This window comes from Notothenia rossii (assembly GCF_949606895.1).
Source record: "Notothenia rossii genome assembly, chromosome: 11".
In the NCBI taxonomy this organism is placed as follows: domain Eukaryota; kingdom Metazoa; phylum Chordata; class Actinopteri; order Perciformes; family Nototheniidae; genus Notothenia; species Notothenia rossii.
In genome coordinates, this window is record NC_136910.1 from 12,587,076 (window position 1) to 12,599,140 (window position 12,065).

The 12,065-nt window shown below is 40.9% G+C and overlaps 1 protein-coding gene across 11 annotated transcripts in view; it reads right to left on the reverse strand.

The window, feature by feature from the left end:
- vti1a (vesicle transport through interaction with t-SNAREs 1A) overlaps positions 1–12,065 on the reverse strand; it is a 55,336-nt gene that overhangs the window by 35,638 nt on the left and 7,633 nt on the right. The window lies entirely within an intron of this gene.

Here is a 12,065-nt window from a genome sequence, read left to right on the forward strand (position 1 = left end):
GCTGCAGGAGGTGGGCAAAATCAAAGACAAACACTAGCATAGGAATAAAAATATCACTTTTTCTCAACACGAATTCTTTCTATTTTCTACATTCACTTAATTCTCGACTGTAAATAAATAAAACAAAGAGAGAGAATCGGTGAAGGAACACCAATTACCTGGTGGGGACCTGCTTTCCCCCCCTAAAATACAGTATATCCTTCCCTGGAATCTTTCTATTATCAGTAAAAGTTTGAAGAAGCTATTGCATGAAGTTCTTTGATGCTGCCTCCTGTAAGAGAAGCACAACTCAAAACTTCAAAAAGGCCAATTCTAACCTCACGAGTGACGATATCAAGCTCCTTGATTGAAATAACTTTAAAACCAATCACAACCGAGCGAGTTTTTGTGTGTGTCTCTCCTCATAATCTGGAGCAGTGAGTGGAAAGTCATGGCTGATGTGATTTGGCCGTTATTATCGTGATGGTGAGGGCCACAGTTCTCTGGAGTAATTACTGACTAGACGGAGGGCCAGACCACGAAACCCATTAGATAAAGAGTGCACCCAAACAATCCTCAGCCACAGGGACCTGAGCCAACCACAGCACGCCCAGTGGGGGGGAAAGAGAGGATCGGCAACACAGACTCAAATAAAAACACCACATAACCCCCCCCCCCACCCCACCCCCCGCCAATACGTATTACACAGGAGCACTATGTCAGAATGTGCTGTTCAGATGTTTCTGCAATTATTTTGTGATTGTGCCCAACAACGATTAGCTACATTATCAACCTCTTTAGTTTGCGTTAATTGTTGCGACACTTTATAATGTGACAGAAAATTCAAAAACACCTAGAAAAATAAGATTGAATAACTTATGAATTAATGGTAATTAAAGACCAAAAAATTCAAAAAATCTGAAATAGATAAATTAAGATCTACGGAAAATATTTGTGACACAAACATACATAATATAGTAATCACTGCCTTTGTTCTTTCCTCTGAACAGCCTCCTTTGTAATCAAGAATAACTGAGTGATCATATGGAACATTTATAATAAGAAATAATTGTTGCAATCATATTTAAATTGTATGTGTATATGTTAAGGTAATTGAAGTGGAAGGATTTGTCCCTGTAAAATAAATGAATCTAAAAATGCATTTCACTTTTTTTTATTTCCAATTCAAAACTTATGACAGTACTTTTTAAGCCCATCTTCTGTGCAGAGGTTAAACTGGGTCTCTGTGCTTCTGTCAGGACAATAAAAGAAATATCAGAATTGAGAAAAAACCAGAAAGACAATAAGCATCAATTTAAAGACAGCTTGTTCACTTGTACACGAGGCACAAACTCATATTTGTTGCCAGGAAAAACACCCACATATTCCATTTAAGTCAAGTTTCATCTTAAAGCGCTGCAGTGCAACTTAGGGGGAAAGACGACTTCAGCAGTAATTGAGACGAGGAAGCCTGGGAGAAGCATTGATTTGAATGTTAAGGCTTACGTCGCCTTCAAACCATATGCAGGGATTTTGGGGTATTTCTAAATAGCTGTCTGTTACAGATGAATGTATGAAGCGTCTCTGCAATGAGAACAGTGCAGATAACAAAGGAAAGTATAAAGAACGGAAATGTCAGTGAAATGAAAGTGTGCCGCTACTTCCCCTGTACCTACTGTATACACTCCAGTTGTTGGATTCCCCCTCAGGAAAACAACAGATTCCTGAGTGATTACTGCCTTCCCATTTCATGTACAAACATAAACAGCTGTGCGATATTGACTGCCTAATACAGGAACAGATTTTGATTATAAGTTAGGGTGTTGAGAAAAAAAGTGACAACAGGATCACTCTTGAGGTCAGGAAAGCAGATATCAGATCAGTTCCATAGTACAGCAAACCGTCGATTCTATAAAGAAAATGCACTGAAGCTCTCTCATTTCAGTTACAGTATGTAAAGAAGGAGCTTCATATCTTAAGACGGACTAATCAGCCTTTGTAATCTAAAAAAGAACGAGCGCTTTCAGAAGATACCTTATTGCTCAGAAAAGAAAAAAAGAGCTTTTTTTAATCCTTTTGAAAGGTCTGTCTTTTGTCACTTTTTTTAATCTTGGGTGAGAATTTGCTTCTATTCCCGGAAGCACACAAGAACAGTACAAAGGTACATCTTAACTTTATGCAAAGTGGCCTGCCTTTAAAAGTCTCCACATCCCGTCAAATGCAGCGATGGAGGTGCTGGTGTCCTGTCAAAAACACACGTTTTACCTCTGTTGACACGCATAGCAGACGACAAAAAAAAGACTCTTCTTTACCCATCAAAACGTAATTACATATGCATGCATAACAATTTATATCAGATATGCTAATCAGTTTGGCATAGTGCTCTGAGCAGCAAATGGTATTTATTTAATTATAGCAAATATATGGATATTTCCTTTGTGTCCAATTCCTTTCTAGTATGTGGGCATGCATGGGTATATATCGTCTAGATAAAGATGATGATTTTGTTATTTTAAAGAAAGAACAAAGGAAATCTTAAAGAACATCTGTTTACAGAAAATGTGTTGAAGATTGTAAAACAATGACCATTCCTAATTTCAAGCGGTCAACAATCTTCGTAATGTAAAAGGAAAGTTCTACAAATAAAATAGCTATAATTAAAATCAAATAAACCGAGACTCATACACGCATTTCAATGCCCTCCAACTCTCCTCGTTGTTTTTCGCCCGGTGCAACGAATGACACAAGGACAAGCGCAAATAATTGTGGCGCCTGGAAAGCTACAAAATGTAAACAGTTCATTAGACGGGAAATAAAAGGCGTAAAAATACCCAGGGGCAGAGTGTAATGAGGGGCCCTGAAGTTCCTCTGCAGACGCTTTTCCCCTCCACTTTCCCGAGCTTTTCCTTTTTTCGCCCTGCACACACGGCTGGTGGCATAGCATGAAGAGTAATTAAGCATATTCAATGTACAATCCGACGTTCCATTACAGGCTTTTTCAGCACAAGGAGAGCGGCAGGGCATTTCCAAATTTAGACCCAATAACTATTTGGTCCAGCTCCATGCGCTTGTCTGAAGCCCTAACAGTTAAAACTGCTGTAAGAAAGTGAAAACAAATCAAAACCATTATTTAAATAATAACTATATGTGGCCTCAAATGGACAGGAATACACAAATATTCATTATTTGTCTGGAATATCTTGCAAAAACTTCCCAATAAAAAGTCTAAAGTCAGGAATAAAATGACAATATTCTTTATGTTAACAAGAATGTGTGTTAAACTCAAAGGTTATCTATATCACTTTCTTTCCCCCCCCCCCTGCTGTGCTGTGATATTTTCCCAGGTGATGTGTGGACCAGCACCAGCAGGCCCCACTCTGGTTCCCCCCCCCACAAATGGGGGCAGAGGTGGACCGATGTGGCGTGGTGTTAAAAGGAAGCGGAGACCTTTAAGCAGGCACAAGTATCACAACAGCATCTTAAATAATGCATCTCAGCTTGGCAGGGGTTTAACACACGCGCGCGGCACAAAGGAAAACACACACACACAAATTGTTGTCTGGTGTCTTCTACTCTCCTTTAACACAAACAAATTGGGAGAGGTTGTTCAATTAAGTAAGTGGTCTTTCTAAATGCATTTGATATATTATCAGACAAAGGCAAGTCGCTACAATTGGGATTGTCACAGGAGGGTGTCATTCGTGCCTTTGTTTTTATTGTGGTCTTTGGTGCCACCCAATCCCCCACTTCTGACTGTAGTGCCTGTTTGTGTGAGTTCACACGCGTGCGCGAGGGCGACTGTGTGAACGACGGAGGCTTCCACGAGCCTTTGCATCCCAGGGAAAGCGTCTTTAGAGAGCGTACGCGCACAACATATGTGAACGGTGGCCCCGTGTGTGTGTGTGTGTGTTCTCTCCCCTAATAGAAGTGCAGCAGTGGTAGAGGAGCCGGAGCCTCAGATAACAGCAGGGGGTCTCTCATTAGCTCACAGGTTGGTGCTTTGGTGGCTTCTACGCACACGCCATTGTGTTCCGCCTCCATGAAAAACCTGAAGGAGTCTCATACTGTAGAAGCCGTTGCTGAAAACATAAATAAAAAAGGTGAATGATCAACCTCGGCAAGGTAATAAATAAGCCTGCGACATATCCAAACAGATATGAGGTAGGAGACTCTTTTTTTTTAGGGTGGAAAAGAAACCGTTTTGTCATGAAATAAAAACATGATGGTCAGAGCGACTGTGAGAAAACCCCTTTATTTGAAAACCTCTTTAACCTCTTTATTTGAAAACCTCTTTAACCTCTTTATTTGAATTCCCATAAAAATGTTTTAATTCCTATTTTTAAATTGTATCACTGAATCTATCAATAGTTGTTGTATTACGCAAGTAAACAGGATTTTATCTCTGGGGGAAACACCTCGCTGGTGAAAGAGTACACTTTACTGATAGGGCGCTTTCATGCTTGTACCTCTGTGATACCGGTGGTGTATTTCCCTGTCAAAGTCATTTCTATTGCTAAGTACAGCAGAGATCAGTCAATAAGCCTAACGACTGTACCCACAAAGCGAGAGGCCGAGAGGAGGAAAGAGAAGAGGAAGGGGGGGGAAGGATTGCAAGTGAACTCCAAACAAAAGAGCCAATTCAAGGAGGGCTTTGATTGAAGAAGCGCCATATACTTTTTGAAGGCCGAGGGATCATCTCTCAATGGTTATTTCTTTAAGGCATGAGGGCCCGATTAAACCCAATATTAAAATATGGAGGCGCTTCTAATGAAAAATCAAAGGCCCCGTTTCCCCTCCCACACCCCCATCCTTCCATCTCTCCTTCCCTCCATCGTGTTATGTCAGGTTTTCCTCCCTTAGCCCACGGTTGTGTAGGAGGGGACCGAAACAAAGTATGAAAAGAAAGAAAGAAAGAAAGAAGAGAACAAGAGAGGGAAAGAAAGAAAAAGGGAAAAGAGAGAGGGTTATAGAGATGAGGGACCTAGGTGCTGGTGGTGCAAAACAGAGACAGACAGCAGTGGTTGGAGGAGTAAATCAATAGAGCAGAGCCGTCGGGGAGGCGGGCAGCCAGGGCAAGGAGAGAGGAGAGGAGAGGGGGAACCAGCACAGGGGCCCGGGCTCCGATCACAACGCTGGCTTCTGGCGTGCAGTGGGGAATAAAGTGGGCCTCCCCGGGTCAGCACCAGAGAAAAAGGTGAGATTAGAGGAAAGTGGAGGAGGGATTTTCACAGAGTGGAGGTGGGAGGGGTGGTAGAGGTGGGTGTTGGAGGATGACGAGGAGAGAGAAAGTGTGTGTGGAGGAGGAGGGGGGGTGTTAGGAGATGTGCAATGCAGGATACCTGGCAAGCCAGGGACCAACCGGCCCATTAGCCTGTGGCTACCTACATATGGTTCACTGAACCCTCTGCTGAGAAGAGCTCCTCTCCTATCAGTCCTCCCATCTTTTTTAAAGAAAGAAATACCTCCACTTTTAACCCTTTCTCTGCTTTGGAAAGAGGTTCACTCCTGACCTCGATTTATGATTCATTTCTGTTTGATGTCTATTCTTGGAGTGTTATCTAAAATTGAAAAATGTAATAAAAAAAGAAAAAACCTAGACACAAAGGGAGAGGAGTCGGGCCTGCTGAGCATGTGCGTTTGCACGTCCGTCAGTGGACACGCACAGAAGACTATCTCCTTCAGTGCTTTGCCTTTTCTTGTAATGTGACCATTGTTGGTGCTGAATAGCGTACTCATTAACATAAGAATACAGCAGCACATATAGGGACTTAGCCAGATCATTATCTCTATATATTTATGTATACTTTGTTATTTCAGTAGCCAGAACGCATTCAAATGCTGATGAGGCCAGTAAGGCCCCCTTCCAAAGCCCTTCCAACATGTGCCCTCCTGAACTTCCCAATACACTTACCAGTTTCCTGGGAGTCTGCAGCTTTAGTACTGGAATTCACAACAGTAGTTCAAAACATTTGGAGAACAAGCCTCCTGAAGGCTACAGAGATGATGACTCTTAAAACAGATTATAAAAAACGATAGTCAAAAGAAAAAGAACATGTAAACGAATAAATAGAGATGTTGAATAATTCAATCATCTGCAATTTACTGAGCCATTTTTTTTAAAATATTATAGTTTTTTTTTTTTATTGCACAAATATGTTTTCCTACTGGGAAATATTGGCCATTTCATACATTCAAGCGCCAAAAGCAAAGAATATGATATGTGATTATTCTGAAGTAAAAATGTGCAAAGAGAAAATGTACAAAAAGTTTGACGATACAAACAAGTGATCTATGGGAATAATGGGAACAAAACTAAAGAGTTTAGTCTCACTGCAGGAGCACGCTGATGCTCTAATGGTGGCCAACCTCTGGGATAATTGAAAAAGAAAACCTAATTCATCTTCCACAATGAAATTCTGATCAAGGCCACAGCCAGATTCCACTGCAGGCTTCAAAAACAGCAGAGAAAAGGCAAAATTGTTGGTCGCTGAGAGCAAAAACACTTCCCCTTTCTTTCTGACACGCTCCCTCATTAGAAACACTTAGGATGAGAGGAAGAAACTCATTTTAATTGTGTGTCTGCGCGTGTGTGTGTGTGTGTGTGTGTGTGTGTGTGTGTGTGTGTGTCTGCGCGCGCGTGTGTGTGTGTGTGTGTGTGTGTGTGTGTGTGTGTGTGTGTGTGTGTGTGTGTGTGTGTGTGTGTGTGTGTGTGTGTGTGTGTGTGTGTGTGTAAGCAGGGGTTAAAACATTTGTAAACATAGAGCTTCTCGTTGGTAAAGATGCAATGTAAAGAGTTCCTTTCCTCACTCTCGCCTTATTTGAGGCTTACTTATTAAAAAGGCAAATGCCACAGCCTGAAATACAGAGGGAAAACACAGACCCAATGATTCATAATATATTTCATAAATACTTCATGAATCCCTTCACCATACTTAAGCCAGTCTGGCAAGAAAAAACATTGTCACCTATTCTAGCACCCGCTTGTCAGCACATCACTGGGGAGTGGGTGTCACATGTCACTTCTGGTTTACACTACTGCGTGGGACAGGCTCGGTGCAAGCAAACGGGGGTAGGACAGAAAGAAGAACAGAAGGAAAAGTGAAGGGGAGGTGGAAAGGGGAGTAAAAAAGAGGGAGCAGAGAAAGGAGGAGGAAGGGGGTGTTATCATATCATCGCCCCATGTCTTTATATTCCCCCCCTTATTATCTTTGGCCCCCACTCACTCCAGTCACTCAATCACACAAGCCCCGAGGACAGCGAGGGGACCTGGGAGGGCCTTCGCTTCATGGCAGACTCAGCCAGACAAGCGTCTGAAAGCTATACTGATCGCTGTCAGTGTGTGCGGAAGAACGGCGACTTTGGAGGGGCCATGAGAGATAAGCGACAGAGGAAGCGATCGCGTGGAAGGATAACGGTCGAATTTGCACACTGACAAACAAAACCTGTGCTCCAGGCATAATGCAGATACCCCGTCCATACAGACAAGTGTTAACATAAAGAGACAGGGGGGGGGGGGGGGGGAACAGGTGATCTGCTTACAAATGATGGGCTATGTGATTTCTGCGACTGCGACTACTGACAAGAACTCGTCTTGTTAATGACCATAAAACTCATCAGGATGACAGAAAAGCACATGTCGCCAAAATGTATTCCTGCCTCTCTGTCTGGGACCCTTATCTTAATACTTATCATAATCTCAGAAATGGTTGGCAAACGTGTTTTATTTGTGATACGTTTTCTGTAACTTCCAAATCAGGTCTGGTTTGAATAAGGACAACACCGGTGTAAAGACTTGCTGCTTTTAAAGCTCGGTTTTAGTTTTGTGTCTTGTGTTCAATTTAAGTACAAACTAAATGCTTAACATGAGAATAAACTATATAGCAGCAGTACCAACAATAATTTGCCATAAGGGGCATTTTGAACTTGGAAAATATACCATTCAACCGTTAATAAAACTTCCATTTGAAAACTTTACTTGATATTACTTATTAATGAGTATTCACAGTTTTCACAATAATTAAACAATGTGTGTTGTAGTTGAAGAAGAAAGTTACACAAATAATGTATTCAATTCTATTAACTGATTGCTTGTGGTGTGAAATTCTGCTGTGTCCACTTGGATTTTTTTCTGAAAACGAAATGTGAACACATCATTTTGTCGTTATCCTGACACTGTCCTTCAACCCAAAAATGACCCATTGCTGCTATTACACCATCAAACCCATGAAACATGAGTGACTAAAGGCTAATCCGCAAATGAATCCCATCTTGGTGTCCATAAAGCGGACATGGAAAAGCCTCCAACGCCACAAATCCACAAAGGGCTTGAGGAAGACATACTGTGCACAACAACTTCCAAATGAAAGACATCATTCATAAGTAGAGAAGAGGATCCGTTCGTTTACATCTTAAATCTGCTCTCGGAGAAAATATATGGGGAAAAACTGCTGTCAATTGGGGGAGTCCTTTTAAAACTGGTTAAAAGTTATGAGACTTTGGTGTCATTGATGGGTTTGTTAAGCAATAAACCATAGAAAGAGTCAATCTGCCTTCACTTCTCAGTGTTTCATAAGAACAAGCGAGCCAAGGCAACCTAAGACGATTTACAGTGTCTTACATCCAACTAATGTGTGTCTGTCATGTTGTCTACTTGCAGGAGTCACCAGAAACGAGGACAGGGGGCAAAAAACAAGAACCCTTCAAGATGGATTACAACGATGCTGATTTATTTATCACTCCTAGTGAAGTGTGGGAAGTACAGTGGTCCTAAAACCTCCCATCAAAACCGAAATCTCGACGTAATTATCAGCATCTGGTTTAAAAAATGTATTTCCTTTTTTAAATTCTTAAGATGAACACAAACGTTTATGACTTTGCAAAGTATTCTTGCCCCTTTTAGGCTGCTAAGTGTGCCAAGCATAATGAGTTTATGGCCACTATCAGCTAAAGTTGGATAGTCTCCACAACCTTGGATTGTCCGTGACCACTAATTATAAAATTGGACGTAAACATTCGCACAGCACCTAAATGAAAAAACAGCCTCATTTCCCTCTTCCTCAACAACAAAAGTGGTATTAGTATGCTTTGAGTGAAGAGCAAATAAGACACTAAACTTGAACCCAAGACATGAAGAATTCACATGGAGACAATACCCTATACTTTACATCATGGCATTTGAGAAACCCTGGAAGAATGTTAATTCATTGCCAATGATGAACCGATGGTGGGTGACCTTCAGATGCAGAAGCAACAAATAGCTCTGGGGTTTGGAAACTGGAAAAGAGGCTTCTGGAAAACTTCTGATAGCGTTCTTACTGGCAGCTGTGTGTGGTAAAGTCAAGAGTCATTCATTAGTTCTTCGACAACAAGGCAATTTATTCTGATGGAGAGCCGAATAAAAACCACGAGTTAAAGGAGTTTGCCTTGGCCTCATCTAAGGTGGTCACATTCTACACGCATGATTCAATCTTTCACTGATTATATTTGAATTTCCTCATTTTTGTATGAAACCATTGGCCCTTATTTACATGGTGCTCTTTAAAAAGTCCAATGTACCAATGTGTTGCTTTTTGAGATTTGAAGATAACTCTAGAAGGTCAGTTAGAAAACAACTAATCAAACTCATATATCCAGGTAAAACAAGAAATACAAATGGTATCAGCACCAAGAGCTTTTTTTTTTTTTATTCCATTCACCTCTGTGTACCTGGCAAATAAACTGTTCAATATTTCAAGGTTGGCTGGCTCTTTGGAAAAACATTAATTATGTCCCTGGGCAGACAGGAGGCATCCATCTAAAAAGGTTTTTAAGGCGGTCCAGAAAACACTTGACCGTCCGTGACTCACTCCAAACAACAACCCCTACGGACAATCAGAATTTAGGAATAAAGATATATCCCTGTGACAGTTGGCTAAATGACTCAATAACAGAACATATTAACTTTAATATCCATAATGTAATAAATGACCTTAGAGGAAAAATACAATGATTAAATTGTATTTTCAAACCTTACTCGAAGTCTAAGGTAAGTACTGCTGTTCTGACAACGTCAACCTCAGATGATTCACAACTTGAATGACCTTACATTATGGAGAATCTAATATAAAGAAGACTGGGTAATGATATACATTGCAAAAGAAATAATGCTGCTAGGTACAGGATGACATGTTCAAGGTACTTGATATAATACTAAACAGCATTTTATGGAAAGCAAAAATAGCTTTGGTTCGGATTATACAACTAAATAAAACCTGCTACATTGTACCAACGAATTAGCCTTGACCTTCGTTGACATCCAATTCCACTTAATACAAAATGTAAAGAATTCTACCTCAGAACTTGTCAGTGCTTGATATTTAATGACTACCAATGAACCTTTAATCCTTGAACACAAAAGCTTCTCACATTTGGACCAGAAGTGTTTTGCTATTGAAAAGACAACAAAATGCAAAGAAATTCATCTCATCACCTTAAACACAACTTGAGGGGAATTATCAGCGGATGTCGCAGAGATTAATTAGGGAGAGATGACGGAAGAGATACAGTCTCAAATGTCTACACAATATCATTTGAAATAGACTTATAGTTATTTAATTCATCATTTGTTTTGCTGCCTTAATGACCTTTTAGAGCTTGACTGCGGAAAGAGACAAACTAAAGAAAATACATAAACTTGGAGGCCATTAAATGGGTTTTTACCACAAGGACATTTTGATAACACACATTTTCAAGGCAAAACTAATGAGGTCAGGCAGAGTAATAAGGGGAAGGTTTTATCATGAGTCCACTCATACATCAGAAAGGCAAAGTAATTGGTTAATGTGCCCAATGTTGTCCTTGTCCTGCACCTGAAGAAGAGGATCATTCTTAGAGCAACACCGCCATCTGCTGCTCAAAGAGGTCAACAACCACAGCAGCCAGTGGGAGGTACACTGAGTAAAAAGTAACACAATATTAAGAGACCTCTCTGAACACTGCACTAGAAAATAGGCATACATTAATATGTTGTGCCCTAACTTGCTAATGTTTAGTTTAGTTTATTTGTTTATCGTGTCGTGGTCAGTCCCAATTGATCAACTGTCACAAAAAACTGTAAATGGGGCAGCTTTAACAAAAATTGCTAACTTCCAGCTGTTGCCCCCCTTAAAATCACAATATATAATACAATACATGTAATGTGGAGTAATAACAGAGAGCTAAAATATGCGCCTTTTACATCTTCTTGTGGAAATTCGACTAATGCACGGAACTGAAAAACTGGAAAGCTCAAGTTTGAACACAGTTGGTTAAAATCGGTTTAACGAGTGATATCCTGATATTTAAAGTTCTTCAAGACACGATGATAACTGCAGGTCGAATAAAATCTGCATTAGACAAAAACATATTTGACATTCGCTAAACATATTAAAGCACCAGTTGTACTGACAACAGCATAAAACCATCTCTACAACTCTGAGCCAATGTTGCTTTAGGACATCTTGTTATGTCCTTCTCAGAGACATCACACTTTCGCAATTAGCATGGTATATCATTTCAGTCACATCCTTAAAAGTGGATTGTGTTTTGTCAGACACAGCAGACGTCTTCAGACCCCCCACCTCCCCTACTGGGACGGACCCTTTGAGGATGGTGGCTCTGTTTACCCGATAGATTTCATTAAATTAAGCTTATGCCGGGCCTCTTCCTAACCTGATCAAAGACACTGCTAAGAGCCATCCTGCTTCCTCTGACCAGAAAAAAGCCACCAAATAGGATTTTCATTGTTTCATTTAAACATGTCCACACTTTTTTTTTTTGGTGCCCATTTGTCACGACCCAGCACCTTTAAGACCCCCACTGTCCCCCTCTATTATCGCAATGAAGCTGTCAGCCAAGCCAACAAAGCCACATCATATATATATATATATACACCTTTGGGATGCCCGTTTGATAAGTTGTCTTCCCGGATGAAATGGCTGGGTTACTGAGGTCGACTCGGGCCCTGTCTGGAAAGGAGCAGCCATGAGGTCTCAAGCTGGCACACCGGTGGTAGCAAGACTTCAAACCACGGGTGAAAGGGAGGATGAGAGAGCAGGTTAAGGGGGGAG